General features: G+C 38.5%; 1 protein-coding gene across 2 annotated transcripts in view; it reads left to right on the forward strand.

The window, feature by feature from the left end:
* The window catches only part of TMEM255B (transmembrane protein 255B), a 128,648-nt gene that overhangs the window by 67,027 nt on the left and 45,141 nt on the right, over positions 1–16,480 (forward strand). The gene's annotated exons all lie outside the window — the stretch shown is intronic.

The raw sequence follows: 16,480 nt of genomic DNA on the forward strand, positions 1-16,480 counted from the left end.
TGTTACGTTTAGGGCAGCATGCATATCATTTGGACAGCAATTATTGATTTTACAAAATTCTGAAATGTCTAGTTTGGTTTTGTAGATAGCCCATACTCTCTCTAATTTCCAAGGTGCTATTCATAGCGGGACCAGGACAGACAATATCAGTTGAAACCAAGGATCTTTCCAATCTCTTGTATAGTCTTTCATCACCTATTCCAGTCTCCACATTTTCCAGATAAGGAAACCGAGGCCCAGGGAAGTAAAATGACTTGCCTAAGATCACAAAGGTCATTAACAGACTTGACTATTTCAAAATACAAGGAATACCAATAAAGATTTTATGTGCCACTGTGAACTTTATACATGAAACTAGTTTTCCCTTTTTAAAAATTCCCTAGAATTGTATCCCTCTTCTAGGACAGTAGAAGCACTGGACCTTTGTAATTAGTACAGGGAACTCTCAGATGATGAAAATACTTCTATCAATGTAGGTAGGGACCTTCTCTGCAACTTATAGCCTTAAAGAATTGCTTGGGGGCATTGACAGTTAAGTGACTTATTTGCTGAGGGTCCTAGAGCCAACATGAGTCAGAGGTGGCTCCCCAAGCCAAGTTTTTCCGACCTCAGTGCCAGTTCTCCTTCATGTTGTTTCTTTTCCTCTCCTGAATACATCAGAATTTTATTTTCTGGTCAAATGTGTAGTATCTCAAAGTTTTCTCTTTTCATTTTTGTTTAATGATAAGGAAACTAGAAGCAAGAATTCCTACACATTCTTAATGACGAATACTTGGGAACTTTTGAAGCAGTGTCCCCTTTCAGTAAGAATTTGATTTTTTGGCAAATGTATATATTAATGCATGGGCCAAGGATAGGATGCAGGCATTAGGTTCTCCATCCTCCATTAAAGTCTTTCTCTTTCACTTCATAATAGTTTAGAGGTGATGTGGGGTTCTCAAACACAATGCCCGTGAAGTCTGAACTCTAGCTAGTCTTCTAAAGCTGGGAAAGCTGTGTGCACAGTCCTGGAGATAGACGACCAACCACGAAGCAGCCTAGCTAAGTGTAGAGAGGCCCATTGTCGAAAGGTTGAATTGTAGGCGATGAGTATTCTGGCCACGGTGACCAATGAAACCATCAGCTAAGGTACTGAGAGATTCTGTGCTGCCTGCACTGGTTGAAGGAACATCTGTCTATATTGATGAAGTCATGTATCTTTTGAAGATCTTTTGAAGACCTTTGAAGGATCAAGGTTTGTTCTTCATGTGAGAATTACATTTGCTGATCCCTAGTATCTGTGTGACCCCTGAGCTTTCAGATTCTCACTGATGAGGGCATTGTGAGCATAGATAGAGCACCTGAATTTGGAATCAGGAAGACTTGAGTTCAAATCCTAACTCAAACACATACTAACTATGTGACCTTACGTAAATCACTTATCCAAGTTTCCAGCCTGGTTCCATGCCAAAAAGGGGGTTGCTGTGCTCTTTGTCTATAGACAGTTCATGTATAATGAATATAAGCTTTTTAAGGGCAAGCATTGTATTCTCATCTTTAAATAAAGTTATTGTCTAGGGCCTCTTGGTAGTTTGGAGGTGATCTTGGGTTCTCAAATCCAGTGGAAGTAGAGTGTGAACTCTGGTGATCAGGCTGGAGCTGTCTTTGTATCCCCAGCACTTGGCCTGGTTCCTGCCACATAGTACATACTTAACATAACTGCTTGTTGTCTTGAATTACCTTGAAAATCCTTGCTAAGGGCATTGAGAGGTTATCCAGTTAGATTTTTCCTTTGTATATACAGAGCAATCTTAAATAAGTTTTTGGAATTTGAAATTTTTTTTGGCTAATTCTAAAGTCATACAGGGCAGCAAGGTACAATGAAGGAGAAGCAGAAGAGAAGGCAGCTAGGTGGAGAAGTAGAGTGCTAGACCTGGAATCAGGAAGATCTGAGTTCAAATATGGCTTCAGATACTTACTAGCTTTGTAACTCTAAGCTAGTCACATAATTGCTGTTTGCCTCAGTTTCTTTATCTGTAAAATGGGTAAAATATTAACACATCTCTCGGGATTGTTGTGAGGATCAAATGAGAAAATATTGAAAAGTGCTTTGCAAAAATTAAGGTTCTATGAAAATGATATTATTATTATTATTATTATTATTATTATTATTATTATTCAACTCTAACATCAATCAATATTTGAGTTTTGGCTCTAGTTCTAACTATGACCTTGGGCAAATCCTTTTATCTCTGGGCCTCAGTCTACTTATCTGAATGAGACAATATTTGCAAAGCACTTACTACAGTGCCTGGCACAGAGCAGGTGCTTAATGCATGCTTGCCTCTTTATAGCTCTAATGATCTATAATTCTATGACACAAGGAAGCAGAATGAGGTTGTGGAAAGGACCTGGGTTCAAATGTACTTTCACCACTGACTGTCTGACCTTGGGGAAGTGACTTATCTTCTCTGGCCCTTAGCTTCTTTACCGGCAAAATGAAGGCACTGGACAAGATGATCCCTTAAGTCCTTTCTAGATCTAAATCTATAGTCCTATAATTTGGTTTCATCTCAGATCTGCCACTAATTAGCTATGTGCCATAGATAAGTTAATGGTTCTATGCCTCAATTTCCTCATCTGTCAAATTGCAATAATAATAACTTGCCCTATTGACCTCACAGAATTGTTGTGAGGATCAAACCAGCCTAATCCATGAGAAGTGCTTTGACAAGTGTAAAGCTCCACAAATGTGAAGGATATACTTTTCCATGGCTAGGGAGCTAGATTGGTCTTCATGGAAGAACTGCCTAACTGAGAGCTACAAGTAGTGATTTTATCGATCACTGATTTGTAGACAAATACTGGCAAAATGGGCCAATTGTATTTACAGTTTCTTATATGAAGTCCTTTTGTTGCTTCTTAAGTGCTTTTTAGGTTTATTTGCCAAAATGCAAATCTAATACATGACTTTGCATTCTGCAAGCCCATATATTTTGTAGTAGAACCATTATGGGACTATTCCAGCCACCAGTCTGTTTTCATTAGGTAGACTGAATGCCCTGGTCCATCTGCTCATTAGAGACCTCAATTGACTAGTTCAGTTCAGTTCAACAAACATGCATTAAATGGCTGTGTAGCAGTCACTACACTAGGCCCTGGGAATGCAAAGATAAGAATGAAACAATTCCTGTCCTCAAGAAGCTTACTTACACCCAACTGATTATTATTACCATGTTGTTGAATAGACTGCAGATAATCAGTTTAGTCAAGAGTTATGATCAGAATGTAACGATTCTGTTACTGTGTATATTTCTACATATGGATGCAAGTGTACATGTCTACTTGGTTCAGAAATATATAGATCAGTACAATGTTATAGCATTGTAATACATCAGTATATCAAGGATCCATGGTTGATTCCATTGGTGCGGAAATTCTCTGCACCAATACATATTGCAATCCATCTATAACTCAGTCAAAGATCGAGTTGCCTAAAGATCGAGTAGATTAAACAACTTACCCATGGTCACACAGTAAGTGTCAGAGTTGGGATATGAACCCATGTCTGTTGGGGCTTCAAGTCCAGCCATAGACATGCCACACTGCCTCTTGAAAAGTGAAAAATCCAGGCAGCTTGTTGTTTTGGCTATAAGATGCCACATAACAGTTTGGCAGAATTTTTCATTGAATGAACTGTTTTATTTATTTATTTTTTTGCTTGGGTTGATCAAATTGAATGGGTGTTTTTTTTGGGGGGGGGTGCACTGGGAAGAGACTGTGGAATCCCTGCCTTATTAAAAGGTTACTAGGACCATAAATGGCTAATTGCAAGGCTGAAATTTTAATGAGATAAACCGTCAGAACCAATGAGCTCTTTAGATCTACATAGAAAAAGTGAACACAGGATCAGTGGAACTAAATGGGAATCCCCCAAAGAGCAACAATTTGAATATAAAGGTGTGAATACATGTTTTGGCTTCAGGTAGACTGAGCCAAAATTAAGTGAGGATCTGGGCATTTAATAACTGTAGATAACCCAACTGATAAGCCCTGCAGTGGAAGTTTTCATTTGGGTTGTCCAATTGACTACGAACATTGATTAAATGAATTGGATAATTTCTTGATCTTCTCTTTTACTTAATGACACCCTTCAAATAATTTGCACTAATTTTGTGAATTTGTGTAATGACAGGATGCCCTGACCTATAAAATAACTAGAAAAGCAAAAGAACACTTTGGCCAAGACATCAACCTATGAAAATTTAATATCCACTGCTCCCCGTCTTTTCTACAAGGTAGTACATTAGCGAGCTATTGAGCAGATTTACATACCTCTCAAGTTTTCTATGGCATTATTGGAAATCTTTACTTTTTATGAGTGTTAAGGTTTTATTGTTAATTAAAGTAGAAGAGAGAAAAATATGTTCTCATTGAAGGTTTGAAAGGTCAGAACTAGCTCAAGGCTAGCTTTAGATTTATGCCATTTAATTCTTAGCTTTATTCATTTTTGAGGAACAAGAAAGAGCACTTTCTAAATTAAATGAAGAATCATTAACTATAAAACTATGAGTGATAATAATCAGAAGAAATAATCTTTTGATGCTGCACCTATACATTATGAGTGATCTGGATATTTATAAATTGCTGGATGCCCAGTGGGTCATTGGAAGAGGTCAACCAGGGTGAAGCAACAAGAGAGAACAATGAGGAAACCAAATCTTCACTAAGTATGCCTAGAATGCTGTGGTCACAAACCATACTCTCTTCTTTAAGAAGCTTAAGATGGTTTGCATATCAAGCCCTACCACCCCTCCCTCCCTTGCCAAAAAAAAAAAACAAACAAAAAACAAATCAGATATCTTTGATACATTGACATATCAAGATGTTGTAGAATTACGTTGTCATATTCTTTGTGCCTTGTAGACATGCATACGTATGACTTCATGTGGAGACATGTATTGCAATAGAAATGCTACAGAACCGTTCTTATTCTAATCCAATCTCATGCTTACTGCCTGTGTGAATCTTTGGCAGGTCACTTAGCTTTGTTGAGCCTCAGTTGCCTCATATGTAAAATTAGGGGGTCAGACTAGATGACCTGCAGTCCCTTTCAGCTCCAAATCTATGATCTAGGATTGTTTGCTAAGATTTTTGGTGACACAAATTCTATTTCATACTTGAGAACATTACCCAGGGTCTGATTATCTTATGATCAGAAGTTCTTCCTTTTGTCTAACCTATAGCCTTCTGTTGCAGTGTGAATCCATTTTTCTTGTTCTCTGTTCAGTGGAGATAGAAGACAGCTAGTTAACATTGGTTGTCATGTTTACATCTTGTGTCTACCAGAAGGAAAGAAAGCAAGTTCCTCCACTGGGACCATTTCTCTTAGCACTTTCAGGTCAGTCTCAGCAGTCAGCTTGACCACGTAGTGAGTGGACAGGAACTAGACAGTACCCATGTATGCTCTCAAGTTTAGAACTAACCCTCTACTCCCTATCATCATGGACTTCCAGAAGAAGACTTAAAACACATCCTTATGGATTCCCTGTGCATATTCCCAGAATTGGGATCTCATTGGACAGTTCTCTATTATACTTGTAATAAGAAAAGATCATTATGATTTTTTATTATTATTATTATATAAATATCATTATCAGAGTTATACAATCTCAGAGTTGCACCTAATCTTTCTCTACATGATATGGGAATCTCCTCCGTGTCAATCAGTCAACATATCAGTTAAGATGTATTTAATAAGCACCTACTGTGTGCTAGCTTCAGTGGTTAGCACTCTACAAATATCTCATTTGCTTCTCACAACAACCCTGGGAATTAAGTGTTATTATTATTATTCCTCTTTTATAGTTGAGGAAACTGAGGCAGATAGCCATTAAGTGACTTGCCCAGGGTCTTGAAGCTGGTAAGTGTCTGAGTCAGCTCTTACTGACTATAGGCCCAGTAGTCTATCCACTGTGTTATGTAGCTTGCTTTAGGCAAGGCAGCTGCAAAAAGTTAGTCTCTGCCCTCAAAGAGTTTACGTTCTAATGGGGGAAGAAAACACATAAAAGAGGAGCTGAAAAGCAGTGACAGGTGCCAGGGTGGGGGTGTGACAGTCAAGTTTGTAGCATGAAGACTGGCTGGTCTGGTGCTCTTCTCAAAAATGGTAGCTCTGAAAAATGTGAGGAGAGCAAGGGTATGAGCAGAGCCAGGCTGCACCTGAGTCATGGTTGCTAAGTCTAGACAATCAAGGATGGTGGGTCTGGGGCCCTTCCCCCAAATACCATCTCTAATATAACGTGTCCCAAAAGTCTTAGTGCACCTTTAAGCTTTAAAAACATTTAAAAAGATAATAGGCCTTTTGGGATACTCTGCCCATGGTCAGCTAAGCTCCAGTGGAAAGCTTCCAGTGAAGGGAGCTGCAATGTATCACAAAGAAGCTTATTCTATTTTTTAAAACAATGCTGATTATTAGAAAGCTCTTCTGTTTGCTGAAATCTGTCTCTTTATAACTTCTACCTATTGACCCTAGCACTGCTTTCTGGAGTCACAAGATTTAAATTGATTTCCCCTTCCCAGCGACAGCCTTTATCCAGATCCCTCACCTTCCTTATTGCCTCAGTCTGGATAAGAATGAGTTTGTCAATGTTCCTTTTGAAATGTGGCACAGAACTGTGTCATGCTCTGTATCATGACTAATTGGCACTGAGTAATGGGGAATTGGTGACACTGGAGCTGAAGTCAGAGGACCTGAATTCAAATGCTGCCTCTTTCACTTAACAACCTATCTGTTCTTGGGTAAGTCACAACCTCTCTGAGCCTTGAATAATTGTACTAAATGTGCTTTTTAGCTGTAAATCTATGACCTCTGTGATTCTGGATATCATACTTCTCTTAATGTAGCTTAAGATTGGATTTGTTTTTTGGGCAGTCTTGTTGGCTTGAACTTACATTCAACTGAAATTTCCAGCTCTTCTCATGAATCCAAGTCTCTCTTCTGTACATTTCTTTCTGTCTCTCTGTCTCCGTCTATCTCTGTCTCTCTGTCTCTGTCTTTCTCTCTGTCTTGACTCTCTCTGTTTCTCTCTCTCCTTTAACCTACGGACAGGACTTTATTAAACTTCTGTTCAATTTCTTCTGATTAATTCAATCACACCAATTGTTCTACATCATTGGGATATTATTGAATACTGATTTTGACATCCAATGTATTGGCTATTCCTCCCTGCTTTGTTTCATCCACAAATTTGATAGGCATGCCTTCATTTAATTAATTGATAAAAACATTCAGGACGACAAGGCTAAGTGTAGAGATGTGTGGTATGAATACCACCAGGTATCTCCCAGTTCATAAAGATCCATTAATCAATATTCTTTGGGTACATTTATTCAACTAGCTATAAATTCACCCAGTTGTATTATTAACCAGTCAAGACGTTTCCATCTTATCCACAAGACTATGATGAGAGACAAAGTTTAAAAAGATAATATTCAACAGACGGTTTTTGAGTACATGGCAAAGGGAGCACTCATTAATTCATTCATTATCACTCTTCTGTCCTGTCCAGGTTAATAACCCAAAATTCTTCACATGTTTTCTTTTTCAACCCTTTAATCACCCTCTTCAACCTGTCTGGGTTCTCTCTGTATCACTCAGGGAAGCAGCATCTCAGACTGAAAGTGGTAATTAAATTCAGGCCTCATTAGAGAGGAGTGAATGTCAGTACTTCTTTCTGATTTTTGCAGATTATGCTACTTTTAATTTGACCCAATAAGAAATCACACTTTTAAAAAAACATGATAACATTTCATTAATAGCATAGCCGTGTACCATTAAAAAAGTCCTGCTTCCTTTTCAGCTGAATTTAGATTGTCTTAGTATCTATCTTTTGTTACTGATTTTGAAATCTTTAATTGCACTGTGTTAATTTACCTTATCAAACCTCTTTGGGTTCTAATCATTATTTCTGATCATTTAATCTTAAAATTATAGGCCTACTTTTTTCCAGTGATTTTAGAGCAGCTTTAATTGTTCCATTCATTAAAGCAAAACAGATTAATATGCTAAAAGGCAAAATATATTTACCTAGTAATGAAGATAGATTTCTTCAGGATTTTTACAAGGCAAGATTTTGGTCACCTTCCCTAAAGCTAACCCTTCCTCTTATATTTTTCCTCCTGTGAGAGATGATAATGAAACATGGTTTGGGATTTAGTGCAGGCCTATTTTCTAAGGGAGAGTTGTCCAGTTCACTTTCTGTGAAGGACCCTTTCCCCCAATGCCCCAGGCTGCACCCTGCATCTGGTAGCCAGAAGATAGAGATGACCAGGTTGGTCTGGGAGCCTGCCCCTCCCCCAATACCCCAGCCTACCTCTTCCCCACGATGTCATCATTATCTTGCCTTCTCAGTTGGTCATGGGCCTAGACTTCTAGCCACGACTGTAGGACAGCTGTGGAGTAGACATGATTACTAACATACCTTCAGTGAGTGGGGAGTAATCAACTTTCAGTTAGATGAAGTCTGGCCAAACATTACCGTGTTCTTTGACAAGGGGTATTAAGCATAGTAGGTCTTATCATCTATCCTTCCACTGTGCCCTCCAGATGCCTGATCATTGCCATCTGTTGCTATACCCTAAGGACCGACAGGCCTTTCCAGCTGCTATCTCCCTAAGTAGAATGTGAGCTCATTAAGAGAAGGGACTGTCTCACTTTCCTATTTGTATCTTCAGTGCTTAGCACAGTGCTCGACACATTGTAAATGCTTGATAAATTCTTTTCCATCCCATTTTCCATATGTAATAATTTAGCCACCTACCTGTGATGTATTGATATTCTACTGGGGAGTTGGGAAGTGCTTGACTATACTTACTGGTTATCTGTAGGGTGTTATTAAGTAGATGGGGCTCCTTTCTGCACCCCAGACCACCCCAACTCCAACATCACCTTTCTGAACCTTGTGTCCCCAAAGTAATTTGACTAGTAGCGGTGAATATGATGTACTGTTTTGGACACATACTTTAAAAGTGTTGTTCATGTTTCCCTGTTTAGTATCATTTTTGGAAGTTGAATGAACAATTCTTTTATTTTAGTGTCTCAATCTTTGAGGGAAAAATCTAGGTATCTAGAACAACCACTCTGGATCATGACACAATAAATACCAAGATCTCTGCTGAATGACTGATGACTTTGGAGAATGTCTCCTACCTAGCTCCCAGGTAACAATGGGATGATTTAACCTGCATTTTCCTGGGGTTGTCTGGAGTGAACTATGTAGGAAGTTCCTGAATTTAGTTTGAATGAAAGTCATTTATGAACCCTTGGAAAAGGAAGCATTTTAGTCATGTAGAAAGATTAAATATAACCTTGGTGGATGGACTGCTCCAGTGTTCTTCTTGAACATGATAGGTATAAAATACAAAAAGGTTTAGAGAGTCTGTGAAAGATTGATAGAAAAGCCAGGACCAAGAATCACATAGATGAGAAAGCATCAGAGAGTTCGCCAATCTGCAGGAGTGGAAAGGACTACTTCCTTTTTTTGCCTTCAGGCATTTTCAGTCACATCAGACTCTTTGTGACCCCATTTGGGGTTTTCTTGACAAAGATACTGGGGTAGTTTGCCATTTCCTTCTCCAGCTCATTTTCCAGATGAGGAAACTGAGGCAAACAGGGTTAAGTGAGTTGCCTAGGGTCACACACCTAGTGAGTACCTGAGGCAAGATTTGAACTCGGGTCTTTCTGACTCTAGACCTGGCACTTTATCCATTGCACCATTAGCAGCCCTAGAACTACCTCCATATCAGTGAAATTAAGAATCCATGCAAGTATACAAGTGCCCCTTTTCAAAAACACATGGTCATAGGCATTTGATCTTTTCTATTTTCCTTCTTAAAATTAATTCGAATGATTGCATGATTAACAACAACAATTAGCATTTATATAATGCTTTAAGGTTTGCAAATCACTTTATAAATATTTAATTTTACCCTCACAACTGTGGGTGGTAGGTGGCATTATTACCCCCATTTTACAGATGAGGAAACTGAAGTAAACAATTGTTAAGTGACTTGCTTAGGGTCACATAGCTAATAAGTGTCTGAGGTTGGATTTGAAGTCAGTTCTTCCTGACTTTAAATCTAGAACACTATTCACTGTATCAACTAGCTGCCTCAAATTTAATAGTTATATCTTAATCAGACTACAGAGAGGCACCCTGTAGTTAGGAAGACCTGGATTCAAGTACTATGCCCCAGGCAACTCTTAAAGACTGTAAGATGCACAACAGTTGCTACTCTGCAATTTCCCAGGAATTTTCTGCACCAGTAAAATCAGAAGTCTGGACAAAATCCTAAACTCCAATTGGATACTGATGAAAAAAGGCAAAAGTGTTTTCAAGCATCGATCAACTTTTGAATTTCTTTTCTTTTATATAACTCAATACATTTCTCTTAGTGCCATGGACATTGAATAATGCTTCCAACAATCTCCTCCAGCACCAAACCCATCTTTTTATCTCCAATGTTCTTCCAATTATACCATGTGATTGTGAATCTTGGAGTACTACAGTCTCTAAGAGTTGAAGTTTCAGGCATCTCAAAGGATAATGAAGAGACTCGTGAGTTTAAGCAGCTGTTCCCAACACTAGTAATCTGCTAGAAATGTTATAAGGCAAAACGATAAGAAGGAAAGAGTGAATGAAATATTTTAAAATGCACAGAAGAGAGCAAGAGGTTCAGAAGAAACACAGTCAAGTAAGAGAGTTTTGTTACTGTAGTGTTAATTTTAATATATAAGAAGTATGGTGGTACACACCAGTAATCCCTGCTACTGGGGATGTTGAAGGTGGTGGATTGCTTGAGTTCTGGTGTTCTGAGCTGCATTGGGTTAAACTGTTTGGAGTCCCTTGCCCCTTTGCCCCTTTGCCTTTGCACACTAAGTCAGGCACAGGTTTCTTTAGCTTTCCATGAGTATGTGCCATATTCATTCAGCCATGAATGTGATTGATTGGTTCTTAGAAGCCATTTTCACTCCATGTGACCCAATGTAGTTATATAATCAAGACTTGGCAATCTACTTGAGCAATGATGTGCCTTATAATCAAGCAATGCAAATAAAAATCAAATGTAATGAGCAATTAAATGTATAATTGCAGCAAGCAATAACTCAAATCACAGCTCTGGGTAATAACTTGAAATCAGTTGTTCAATGCTGGAAAGGCTCTCTCCACAGAGCCTACTCCATATGCATCTTTGTGCAATGGGCCAACAAAAATTACCCATATGAATAAAAAAATGCAAACAATTTTAGTTGTGTAGATTCCTAAGGTCATACCAACTAGATTATATTACTACGTAACTACCTCCTCCAATAATATATTACTTCTTTTTTTCTTCTGGTTACCCACTGTGTACACTTATACATTCACTTATACATACATCTATGTAGGTCAGTTTGTCCCTGGATGTATTCCTGTCCTCAAGGCACTTACATTCTACCACAGGATAAAGCATGTTAATAGATAACTACATACAATAATTTGAGAAGAGTGTAATAACAGGGAAATCAGGAAAGATTTCCCATAGGTGGTGGCACTTGAATCTTGAGAGAAGCTAAGGATTTTAAAAGATGGAAGTGAGGAGGGGGGCATTCCAGGCTTGGGGGAAAACTGTGCAAAGGCAAAGGGGAAGGAAAATGGAAGAGCACAGAGACTGAGTTTAGGGAATAAGTAGTCCTGTGTAGCTATAAGGGAGAGTACAGAAAAAGAGAATAATGTGAAATATATCTGCAGAGGTAGGTGGGAGACAGTCTGGGAAAGGCTTTAAATGTCAAGCTAAGGAGTTTCTCTTTTATCCTAGAGATAGAGTAATACTAATTTAAACCTGAGCTTTAGGAAGGTTATTTTGACAGTTGTGTGGAAGATGAACTAAATAAGGGAGAGACTGGAACCAGAGAGAACAATTAATCAGATATTCAGTGTTCTGCCTTGTGGAGGATTCCCTCAACAAGTTAAAGAGGGATTTCCTATAGAACAGGGCTTCTTAAAGTTTTGATCTGTCATGGCGCCCCCTTTGTTAATCTGCTGAATCCTATGGAGTTCTTAGAACAATGTTTTTAAATGCACAAAATACATAAGATTATAAAAAAACAATTATATCATAATGCAATTATAAAAATTTAAAGTTATGATTCCCTGTTTTAGAGGTTCTCTTGATGCCTCTGATAGCAGATGACATTGAGCCGATTGTACCAAGCCCCAGGACTTCCTCACTGAGAACTATGAATATTCAAAAGAAGTTGTTCTAACATCCCACACATGAAAAGCCAAATAGCTGAAGAATGCCTATTATCTAGACTATAACGTGAGTTAGGTGACTAGTCATTCAGTTAGTTCATTAGTATATATTCATTACATATAGTAGATATATTCAGATGGATAATGGGTCTAGAATAGAAGAGGAGGGAGAGAGCCAGAAAAATTACATTTGGGACATTGAATAATGCTTTCAACAATCTCCTGCCGCACCACCAGCACTAAGCCCATCTTTTTATCTCCAATGTTGTTCCAGTTATGCTATGTGATGGTAAAGTCTCAGGCATCTCAAAGGGTAATGGAGAGACTCATGGTGAGTTTAAGCAGCTGTTCCCAACATTAGTAACCTGCCAGAAATGTTTTAAGGTGAAGCAATAAGAAAAGAAGGAAAGAGTGAATGCAATATTTTAAAATACACAGAAGAGAGCAGGAGGTTCAGAAGAGACACAATCAAGTAAGAAAGTTTTGTTACTGTAGTGTTAATTTTAATATATAAGAAGTATGGTGGTACACACCTGTAATCTCTGCTACTGGGGATGTTGAAGGTGGTGGATTGCTTGAGTTCTGGTGTTCTGAGCTGCATTGGATTAAGCTGTTTGGAGTCCCTTGCCCCTTTGCCTTTGCACACTAAATCAGGTACAGGCCATGTGAGTGGGAAACCACCAGGTTGCCAAGGAGAAGCAAACTGGATGAGGGCCGAAACAAAGCAAGTCAAAGATTCCTTGCTTTTCAGTATTGGGATACACCCTGTGAGTGGTCTCTGCACTTCCTATCTGAGCAAGATAGAGAGACCTAGCTTCCAAAAAACTGCCCTTCCAACCAAATAAAACCCAAACCACTAAAAACCCACTACATAAGTTAGCATACAATCCTAAAGAACAGAAATGTTTTTTGTGCATTGAAACATTCATATTTGTAGACGTTAGTAATGTTTATAATAACAAAGAAAGATTAAGATAGAAAAAGTTCAGATATAGGGGTGGTATCACTTAAAGAAGGGTGATATCCCTTATATCAGGCAGGAAATGTACGAACAGAAAAGGAGCAGAATCAATCATACAGTGAGAGAGATAACAACTCAATAGCAAATGAGAGGCTCCATCAATAGAGAGACAGACCTCGAGTCAGGAAGATCTAAGTTCAGATTTGGCCTCAGGTACTTACCAGCTGTGTGGCCCTAGGCATGTCTCTCAACTTTTGTTTGCCTCACTCTCCTCATCTATAAAATGGGGGGGGGGCGATAATAGCAGGGTTATTGTGAGTATAAAATGGCATATTATTTGTAAAGGCTTTGTAAAACCTTAAAGTGCTATAGAAATACTAGCTGTAGTTGTTGTGCTGATGTTGCAATGGTACAAAAAAATTCTCCAAGGAAAGTCTTTAATATACAGAGTGGAATTTATTTAATATTTCATCATTTGCAAGAGATGTTGGTGCATAAACTTTAATTATTTTCATGGTTGTTTGTTTGCTTATGCTTGTTATGAGATCCATAGGCCCAAGGAGGCCCATGAGCTGGGGAAGATATATGTGGAATAGTTAGTTCAAGAAGCCTGGATTTACCCTCATCTAATTATGCTCAACTCCCACTTATTTGTTGGGCTTGAGGACTGTGATGCCCCCAAACTGGAAAGTGTTTTAGTATTACATGTTTCATTGCTTGGTTGTGGTTTGAAAAACAGTTCAAACATCTGGACAGGTGCACTCCATTTGGGTGAATGGGTCTGGACTCCAATTGTAGTCAGTGGGAACGATGAATGGGTGAAGAGGCATATTGATATGTTCTGTTAATTTATTAACTTTCTCTCTTATTTGCTCATTAAAAAAACCATTAACGAGAAGATGACCCTGTAAAATTAAAAAAAAATGTACATCAATAATATATAATATATAGATTAACAGCTGCTGGGCTGTGCTGTGCAATGATTAACTTTTATATAAAGAATCTTACTGGGAAATGGTATATGCATTTCTTTTTTTAAAAGTTTTATAGATACCTTTCAATTTTTATGCCATGGTCATTTCCCAACAGACAATTTCCCCTCCTCCAATGTAATCCTCTCTTGTCACAAAGAAAAGCAATCAAATTAAACCAATCCTATGGCAGCATATGCAGTTTTTACCTCCCCTGCTGAAAAGTGAGATAGGTTTCATCATCTTTTCTCTGGAACCAATATTGGTGATTGAATTTAATCTCTGTTCAACTGCCTCTTCACGTTGTTTTCATTTATGTAATTATAGTCACTGTGCACATCATTCTGCTGGTTCTGCTTTGTTTGCTCATTATCAGTCTCTCAATATTTGTCTGATTTTGTCACATTTGTCATTTGTTATAGGTGTATCTGCGTCTCTTCACCTTTTAATACCAATGTAAACACGCTTGCATCTTCATCTTGCACATTATAGCAAGGCAGATTCTTGCCATTCATGTAAATTTTTATTAAGAATGGAAATGCTTGTTGCTCAGACCAGCTAAGAGTTAGGGGAATACCAATTATGCAGACTTATCTCTCAGGTCAGGAAAATTTCCATTAGAATTTGCAGTTGCCATGGTTTCTTCTCCCTCTTCCTTGGTTAGTAATGAAGTTAGTCAAGAGCTTCATGAAGTTCAAACCTTCCTCTCATTAATTACAGCAACAACACATTGCACATGCCTGTTTCACAGTCCACAACAGTGGAAACAAATTTCAAGTGTGACTGTGTACTTCTTGCATTTTGGATTTAGAATATCTGCTTTCTAGATGCCCCTGAACCTGGTAAAAGTTCCCTACTTCACAGCTCTTCCAGTAATGTAGCAGTCCTTCTGAAAGTTGAGGGTGTATATGCCAAAGGAAGGAAATGAGAACAATAGGGAGGAAATATCAGTGTTAGAGGGGCTTGGTGATATGCAAAACATTTTATTGTCTCCCTCCCCTTCCACATATTTGCCTTCTTTTACTCTTCCTCCCTCTTCTCCTATGGTGGATGGTGTATAGGGAAGGTCTTAAGACAGAAAGACCTGGGTTCAAATCTTGCCTCTGATGGATAATGACTGTGAAATCCTGGGTAAATAATTTGACTTCTCAGGGCCCCCAGGCAGCTTTCTAAAGAGAAGCTGCAGTTAGTTGGCTGACCTGAATCCAGATCTGTGAAGAGGAAAAAATGACTCCATAAGGGAAAAAGCTAAAGTTTGAAACTGATTTAAATGATCAACTGAATACTTGATTTTCCTCCCTTTATTTTCTCCCAACTCACAGCCCATGAAACCAATAAGATGTTCTTTTCATTTGAAATAAAGCAACAGATAGATATTTGTTGTAACATGTTTGATTAAGTATTTTGTGTCTGTACTTAAGTCTAAGATAGCTAATCAATTCTTATCTTTATTTTCTAATAAAAAAAGATCTTGACTGAATATTTAATGAGCTAAAGTATCTTTGGAGAATAGCACCCAGATTGTCAAGTCAAAGGAAATAAGTATAGAAGAAGTATAGAAGAAAAATAAAGTGTTCTTAGGAGTGACAAGAGGAAAAAAATCCCACCAGGGAAAAGATATCTTAAAATTATACTTGTTTTGCTACCAGGCCTAGAATTGATGTCAACTGCATGTGTGGGTCTGTCCAACCCATTCAGAAGGGCAATTGTGGAAAGTCATGTCTATTATACTCTGAAATGATATAGAGACTATGTTGAGGCAGCTAGGTGGCTCAGTGGGTAGACTGCAGAAGGCTCTGAGTTCAAATTCAGTCATGTGTTCACTGTGTGACTCTGGGCAAGTCACATAACCTTCATATGTCTCAGTTCACTCAACTGAGGAAATGGGAGTAATAGTAGCACCTACTTCCTGGGGTTGTTGTGATGGTCAAATGAGTTAATATTTGCAAAACATTTAGCACAGTGCCTGCCACATAGTAGATGCTGCATAAATGTTCTTTCTTTTTTTTCTTTTTCTTTCTTTCTTTTTTTGTTTTAGAGGCAAGCAGGATTAAGTGACTTGCCAGGATTACATAGCCAGTAAGTGTCTGAAGCCGCTCAGGTCCTCCTGACTCCAGGGCCCATGCTCTATCTACTGCCCCACCTAGCTGCTTCCTTCCTTCCTTCCTTCCTTCCTTCCTTCCTTCCTTCCTTCCTTCCTTCCTTCCTTCTTCCTTCCTTCCTTCCTTCCTTCCTTCCTTCCCTCCCTATTGCATTTCAGCAGAACTTGTCTTGAA

The sequence above is a fragment of the Phascolarctos cinereus genome, unplaced genomic scaffold (genome assembly GCF_003287225.1).
Source record: "Phascolarctos cinereus isolate Bilbo 61053 unplaced genomic scaffold, phaCin_HiC Scaffold_7;HRSCAF=346, whole genome shotgun sequence".
NCBI classification, from domain to species: Eukaryota; Metazoa; Chordata; class Mammalia; order Diprotodontia; family Phascolarctidae; genus Phascolarctos; species Phascolarctos cinereus.